General features: G+C 36.9%; 1 long non-coding RNA gene across 1 annotated transcript in view; it reads right to left on the bottom strand.

Moving 5' to 3' along the window:
- Window positions 1-3,072: 3,072 nt before the first annotated feature.
- LOC138068207 (uncharacterized) overlaps window positions 3,073-8,384 on the bottom strand; it is a 29,981-nt gene continuing 24,669 nt past the window's right edge. The window contains exons 5-6 of the long non-coding RNA XR_011142908.1: window positions 3,236-3,362; window positions 3,073-3,136 (exon numbers count right to left, since the gene is read on the bottom strand). This is a non-coding gene — a long non-coding RNA (uncharacterized lncRNA). The remainder of the gene's footprint in view (window positions 3,137-3,235; window positions 3,363-8,384) is intronic.

Here is an 8,384-nt window from a genome sequence, read left to right as displayed (position 1 = left end):
TACTCAGGGGCCTGGTCCTTCTAATTTCAGTGATGTTGTTAATTTAAACTCAGGATCACATGAAGCAGAATATCATACCAGGAAAGTCCTACTTCTGTTTGCAAAACTCTGTAATCTCCTTATAACAGACAATGCTTCTATTAACTTCAAGCAATAGGAGCTAAGAGTCAAACAACCCTGGGCAACATTTGGCAGCATATTCTAGGAATCTGTAGTAATATACATACATTAATATGTGCATTAATGTTGCCTCAGATGAAAGTGTACGAGAGTAATATCAGTTAATTCAACATTTAACATTAAAATAACCGTGTCAACAAAGAAACGCTACACTTCCAAAATTACAATATAACATCTCTTGAAGGTGAATGAGCGCACAAATTTCATGCTGTAAACCAACAACGCAACAAACATCCTAGTTGCTATACAGGAACTTCAGTGAGAACTCCAGTCAAGGATGTAAGAGTTATTGTCACTTCAATCTACCACTCTTGAGTAAGTTGCAATAGCCAGTCAGCTTCTCTTGTCTTCAGAAGCTTAAGTAACAAGGCAAGCAAAAATAATTGAACATGTACCTTTTCCGCACATGCCAAATACTACTTCCACAAACATAGTCGCTGGGAAGGATAACATACAGAAGGGTATGTGGGAAACAAGTTTTCAAGAAAAGTTAATGATCAGCGATGTCATCTCATGCAAAGTGTCAAAATACTTGGAAAACTTGCACAAAGACCTAAGCACAGCTGTGACCTGCATAGGATGCATAGTATCGGATTCCTCACCCTTACTTTTTTATTTCACACTATTTCTTTATTTTCTTATTTTCAGTTTCCTACCCTGTTACTTCAGCGTAGAAATTGCTTGCTGCCTGCTCTTATAAAAGAGTTTTCATTTTAAGGAATGGGAAAAAACGGGCCAAACTGAAGAAGTAATCACTTTTTCTTTTTTAGCACATTTATTTTCATCCATTATGTTTCCTCATAAAATGTCCCATTTCTGTCTCCTGCCCATTGCCATGCATAAAATGACTCATGCAATGAATCAGCAGCACAAATTTGATACTTTAAAAATCTGGCCTATTTGAAATTTCACAAGGAAATTCCATGGCAGACGCATTCGGTAATTATGATTTAGGAATGAAACCAGAGATAGAGAACAGGAATTATCTAATTTTATTACAGTCTGTTCTCTCATTCATAGATGAGGCTATTTAAGTATTTACAGTGAACAAAGGAAGTTTAATCTGTATAGTCATAATCTCACTCGTGAAAATTTACCTCCATTCCTTTGAGAAGCCAGGCAGATGCAAATGTTGAACAAACAAATATAAAACAACCAAAGGACCTATTAAACTTCTTTCCAAACATGATTTTTCAACAAACTTTGCTATCCAGGTTCTTAGCTAGTTTTGATAAATCTACGAGTTTAAAAGTGCAGAGATCTTTCCAGAACACATCTTTTGACATTTGGACATTTATTTATTTATTATTAATCAACTTATTTACTTAACAACTTCTTTAATTTCTGATTCTGAAACAACTTTTGCACATCAGGAGTTTTGGGAAATATTTCAATGAGCCATGTTAAAATATATTATAAAGCTGTCAAGTACATTTTCAAATATAAAGCTATAAGCACATAACAGTGTGTGGATAACATAGCCCATATTCTTAAACAGACAGAAGGTCTTTTTGCTACAAGGGAAAACTGCCCCTTCTAACTGCTCTCGTACAGGAAGGACTCATGGTTCCTGGAGATTGTGGTTACAGACCTCCCATGCAGCAACATTCTTCTTGTCTAGCCTTGTAATTTTTTTCCAGGTACTCTGTACATTGAGTTATTTCATTTCAATTGCCTTCAGGGTTTCTTGCTTACTAACAGGAAGCTTGATGCATCATTAATTTAACATGGCACTATGTGATAAAGCTGTAGGATTCTCTAGTAAAGAAATTACTGATTCTGTTCTTAATAGATTAATTCTCCTAATATTTAGCCACACTTCAGCAAGGTTTTTATTTTTTAAATTTTGCTTAGGATAGGTAATTTACTGGATTTCACTCTTTTTTATAAAATAAAGGGTAGCTTCAAACACAGTTTATCTACTTGCACACAAAAAAAATATGGAGATAGGAAGAAGCTATGAATTTGGTTCATAAGAAAAAGAACAACTAACTATATGTTCATAAATGTCAAGAACAGGTTGGGGTTTTTCAATAGTCTAATTAAACTGAAGAAGCATACTAGACCTTTGGTGGGTACAAATCTCATAGTTTATTAAACCTAGCGTCATTCCAAGATCTGAGGTTGGGCCTTGTTTTCATCCTGCAGAGCCCTGATCAGAACCTACAACATGGCAGGAGAACCCTTCCCCCGTCATTTCCACAGAGCAGAGGCAGGTCACATAAAAACCTCTGGACCATATACAAATCTTGTTCTGTATGCATTCTTGTTGACTTTAAATTCCCAGACTACATGCCTTTCTCTATATTCTCTCTATTCTTTGTTTAAGTTTTTCATTACCACATCCAAGCTCTCTTCTCACAGTCATACATACCATGAGGGAGAGGCTATCTCAAGAAATGTTTTACTGATAATCTTTTCTCTCTTCAACTCTGTATGTTGAGAGAATAGTTTAGGTCCCTCTTAGTAAGCAATTATTTCATCTATCCCCTAGGTACTTCAATCTATTTTAATTCCACCTAACATCCCCCAGCAGTTTCCTTATTGACTCTTGTGTATCTCTACACTTGACAGTTTGTCTAGATTTTAAGGATTATAAGCTCCTGAATTGTTTGTACAACTGTAAATGGTTTTATAGAGCTAACTGATGGGTTTTAGAATATTTCTATGTTAGCTGCCAAATCTTACAACTAACGCAGAGCCAGAATACAAAATGACATGGCATCAACACCAGAAGTAAAGTCTCTGAGACTCAGTTTCAGTCCCTCCTTTCTTTATCATACTTAATCCAACAAGAAACTGGATGTACAGTAAATTCAGTAGCAGAGTCTGTAAAATATTTCTTACTTACTGGCAAAAAGGGAGAACATTCTTGTCATTATAATAGATTTCCTCCCAAAAATATTTGTTTACAATATAATTGCTTTCTTCTGAGAACTGCAGCTATTATCTGCGTCTGGGAAGGAAAAATAGTCATTTTAGTAGTTGGAAACACTAAGTTATGAAGTACATTAATAACACATTTCATAATCTGATACCGCTTCGTGCGACATACTCATAGAGGAGGCCCCTACGCAGTGTGGTTCAGGGGACTAGAAATCCTGGCTGTGCGCTTGACCCGTTGCGGCTCTTTGGGTAAGGCAGCTTCGCTCTCAGTTTCCTTTTACAGATGCTGGCAAAATCTGTGGTAGGCAAAAGCACTTATTAATATTTAAGTAATTATACAAAAAAAAATGACAGTATAAGGTCCACCCATGTGTAAAGGGTCTTATCTTGTCCCAGAGAAATCAATAAAGTTTTGTTACTGATTTTCCATGGAGGCAGGATTGATCTCCAAATGCAAAAAAACACATTGAATTAGATTAGTAAATTACTGTTCCCACGACTGAGTTAAAAGACAAATGAGTAGTTAAGTGAGAGTCTGGCAACAATATCACATCACAGGGCTTCCTGGTTATTTTCTTGTGGAATTCACGCAGTGGAATTTCAAAGAAAATATTCTCCCCTCAATGCACACGGAAGTTTTCTATAAAGTACATAAATCCTTTACAAATACAAAGATTGTAAAGCTGTCTCATGCCAAGGAGCATAAAATGCAAAGTTAAAGCCCTGTTTTGAAGGCTGTGTTAAGATCAACTGATCTTTTCTTGACTGAGAGTTTCACACAGTTCTAGCTAACTGTATTAGCACATATAACTGCGCAGGAATAAGTATTTACTTTAAATATGCTTTTAAAAATTCAGTCTATATTTTGATTAATGCAGCTTTTCTTGATTAATGGAGCATTGCAGCAAATCTCTGTGGGAGCATACCATGTTAATATGGAGAAGCTTTTAATACAGACCTTTGAGATTTTTCACAATAGATATTCATATATGTCTTAAGTCCTGTGTGATCCATTTATATGCGCAGATTAGAAATGACTGCATATCCTTTTTGTAGGGCTGTCTCATGCGTCTATCCCCAGCGACTGCATGGCGCAGTCAAGTAGTTCTCAAAATTAAACACTCTACAGACAAGATGACCTATAATGTAATAGGTTATGTGCTACAGAAGACAGTATATAAATATTTTATAATGTAGACTACATGAAAAAGTACCTTTATTTTCTTCGCTGTCTCATGCCAAGGGCAGAGGCATCTTCACTGGTAAAGGATAATGATTCTGCATTGCTTATATGTACACAGATATACACATATAATAATATGCATAGTAAGGGAATGCCATGACTCCTATGTTTATAAAATTTCTCTTACAGTGAACTCATTGGCAAGAAAGCACTTGGCCAATGAGAGCTCTGCAGTGGATAAATTCTTAATGACGGAAAGTAGGCTAACACTTCAAAATTCTGTTTGCATATGACCTTATTTTTTTTTTTCTCCCCTTTCCTTAAACTGCTATATTACCATTTTTCTCCAAAATGGCTACGTAAACTGAGTCCCACAGAGAAGAGAAGCCAGTGCAAAGCACTTAAATTCTTAAACAAACAGCCTGGACTCAATGTAAAAATGACCTTCTTGATTCGAGAACTTCTTTGAAAATTCAACATGACACATATAAAATCTTTATTGTCAGCAGCCAAGCAGTTCAGAGCTAGTTCTGTAATCCCAGTGTGGGACCTAAAGTGCACACAGGAAGCTGGATTCAATTTTTCACTTAATTCCAGAAGTTATCCATTATCCTTCTTTACTCAGTAAAAAGGGTTACTTTTCCTTGGCAAGCTCCTTGGTATGCAGAGCTAAAATTGGGTCTCAGTCACAAAAGACCTGTCAGTAGACATTAAATTATCTGATTACAACTGAACATGTTATTGAGCAAGTCATATTTAAACTATGACTGATAAAAGTCAAAATCCATTCTTAAAATAACCCTAAATGATACACATACCCCAATATTACTTCATTATTTTGCTACCGTCTCATACCTGCAGTGTTCAGTATGAGTCATAACTGACACTTGTGAAATAATACATACACAATATTTTATGGCTTAATAGGAGATGTGGCTGGAAGCAATGCAAGAAAAATAAATCCACCAAATCAGGATTCGTATTTTTTAAAAGACAACAATTTCAGCTCACAGAGTTTTATTCATCAATAACAACTGCAGTGAAACCTGACTCAAAAAGATCTTTAATACCAATAACATAAAATGTTACCTTGCTAATGAAGATATATTGCTTTATAGATTAGTTGTGCAAGAATGTTTATGTTGGTTTTGTTGCTAGTTGTAGATATGGATGAGCTGTTTAATTTTGCTCCAGCTGCATGCACAAACACATAAATGTTGGTTGTAAGGGTCTTCTTACAACTTATGCCTTATGCCCCAGCTGGGCTCCGCTACACTTGGAACAAATTAAGTATAGGCAGAACAAAGCTAATGCCTAGCCTACAGAAAGCCAGTCCACTTTAATGAAGCATGGGTTTAGGAGAGGTAAGATTGCTGACCTCCCCCTGGCTTCTGTAGCTATGCCTTTTGAAAAAAAGGTTTTAATAATAAATAAATCCATGCTATTGTTCATAATGACTTAACAGCAATAAGCCCCCAATGACAATATAAGCTTACCCAGTGCTCTGTTGAACAGAGAGGTATTTCAAAAGGTAGCTCTTTATTATTCAGGCAGAAAAAATATATACATCTATACATACATATGTGTGTGTGTGTGCATATCTATATATCTATATAGAGATACAGAGAGAGAGAGAGAGAGAGAGAGAGAGAGAGAGAGAGAGAGAGAGAGAGAGAGAGATACAGATACATAGAGTGTGCAGGATTTGACCTTCATAACTCTGTTTCAGGTCTTTCAGCACTTCCTCACTGTGGAACACTCAGCAGTACTCCACCACGACCAGTAACCACTCGCCAGTCTCCTGCTGCACTGACGCTCTTTAGCGCATAGAAAAGACAGTAGAGCGATCCCAAAATCCATAGTCATATGATGCAAGTAGCCTGCTATTACAGAGAACACAGTACTGATCTTCCAAGGGGCTCATTTTCAACTGAGTGTGCATTTCTCAGCATACATCCTGTTTCAGCACAAGACCAGCAGCTCACTATGTCAGTTTTATGATAGTTAAGAATATATATCTAAATATAGATATAGATATGTTTAACCCAGGTAGCAGTCCTTCCTAACTCTACTGCAGCATCAGACACCCACAGGGGAGCTGAAGTTACCCAGAAAATGCAAATCGTGAACATTCTCCTGAGGTCCATCTCACTAGGACAGCCCTAAGGATTTGATCCCTAGACACTTGCCTGTACTCCTTATGACAAAACTACCTATAATAAGCCTGCAACTTATGATTGCTTATTCTAACTCTACTTCTCAGAAAGCATGTTGCACAAACTTAGGCACTTGGAATAGGGATGAATGTATAACCTTAAAAGAGTATGAATGAAAGGAGTTTTAATATACACATCACTTCTAAAATTGGCTTTGGTATTTTTTCTTTAGATTGGTTTATTATATTGATATGGACCAGATGCAAAGTTCACAGCCTAAACCAGCTCTGAACCTCTGAAGTTTCAGAGGTGTGCAGATTCAGGCTTTGGTCTTGTCTAACTAGAAGAAAATATCAGGAGAGTTTTCTTCAATTAAGAACAGCTGTCTCTACTACTCCTATCATTAACAAATAAAGATGTTTATACCTCTAGAGCTGAAAAAAAATCAGTAAAAAATTAACTTTGCTCATAACTTTATTTTTAACATTTTTCTTATTCAAATCCACAGAGAAAATAAAAGAAAGAACAGCTTCTAATTATAGTATGTTTTCTTGCATGCTAGCCACTTCTAATTTTACTGCCTGTGGGCTATCAGGGAACTAGTAAGAGAGAATATCCTACATTCCAAGTCAAAACCAAAAATCTAGAGCTCAGTGCAAAACTTCATTGTACAAACCATTCAGTGTAGCAAACTGCAGTGCATAAGCAGAGTTTCCCACTACAACGTTGTGTTTACTTCCTCTGTCTTTATTTAAAAGCATATGCATTTCTCTATAACTATGCGCAGAGCTGTTCTACGAAAACACGCTCTGCTCATTGCTCACTGTTTCTGCGTACAGTAGAACTCTACAACCAACAGGAACATTTTTCTCCATTTTGGGCATTTCCAGATGAATCCAAAGATTTTGCCTCTCATTCAGTTTCTCAGTGACAGATCAGAATATAAGCATAAAGGGGTACAGAAGCACAGAGACTTCTCCAGGCCATTTCAGCCATTACAGTACTTCAAAAAGCAGGACAGGCTACATGTCTTGTCACTATCTTCAGACACTTGTCTAACCTTTTAAGGCCTCCATGCCTCTCATCCTAGATGATTTGCTCCAGGTTTTACTAGTGTCACTATATGAAATGTTCTTAATATTTAATTAGAAGACTTCCCGTAGCAATTTAAGTTCCTCTTATTCTGTCCACGCGAGCACCTTCCCTCCTGCCTCCTTCCCTCCCTTCTTCTTTGCCTTCTTCCTTCCTTCCCTCCCTGACTGCTTGCCTGCCTTCCCTCCTGCCTTCCTTTCTTCCACAGCTTTCTAAACATTTGGAAACGTGCTGCCTCTCTTCGCATTCTCTCCTCTAGGTTAAACAAATCCCTTTCTTTCAATCGTCTGTCATGATTACCCTAGCCCCTTTCCTCTAGACTCTTTCAGTCTATTGACGTTCCATGTCCTTCTTCAAGTACAGTGTCCCAGACCAGACACAGAGACCTTGCCAGCCCAGAGTCAGTTAGACAGATTATCTCATTTGTCTTGAGGACTATTTACACAACTCAGTATACTACTGCCAATTTGACAAAAGCACGAACACTATCTAGCCACAGTTAGCTGCTGTCAACTTCAACACACAAAATATTTTCAGAACAGCCACGTTTCAGCATCTGTTTTTTCCAACCTAAGTGTAATATCTTTGCACTTACCCATATTTTACTTCATCTCACTCTTTTCAGTAGCTCTGTTCTCAGATTACTTTGTTAAGATCACTTTTAAGCCTATCAAGACTGCCAAAGTACTCTCTGGAGTACTGGAGTACTTGCTCCAAAGTTTCAAGTCATCTGCCAATTAAATCAATACTCCATTCAATCATCAACAGAAAAAATGAAATGGATCCAGAAAATAAGACAGAACATTATGGAATACATATTAATACTGTAACAGTTAAACACTGGTAACTATTATATAGGATATAAGTATCTAACCAATTTTGCATTC

Source organism: Struthio camelus, chromosome 9, assembly GCF_040807025.1.
Source record: "Struthio camelus isolate bStrCam1 chromosome 9, bStrCam1.hap1, whole genome shotgun sequence".
Lineage (NCBI taxonomy): Eukaryota > Metazoa > Chordata > Aves > Struthioniformes > Struthionidae > Struthio > Struthio camelus.
Note: the sequence above shows the minus strand (reverse complement) of the source record. Positions and strands in the feature narration are given on the sequence as shown.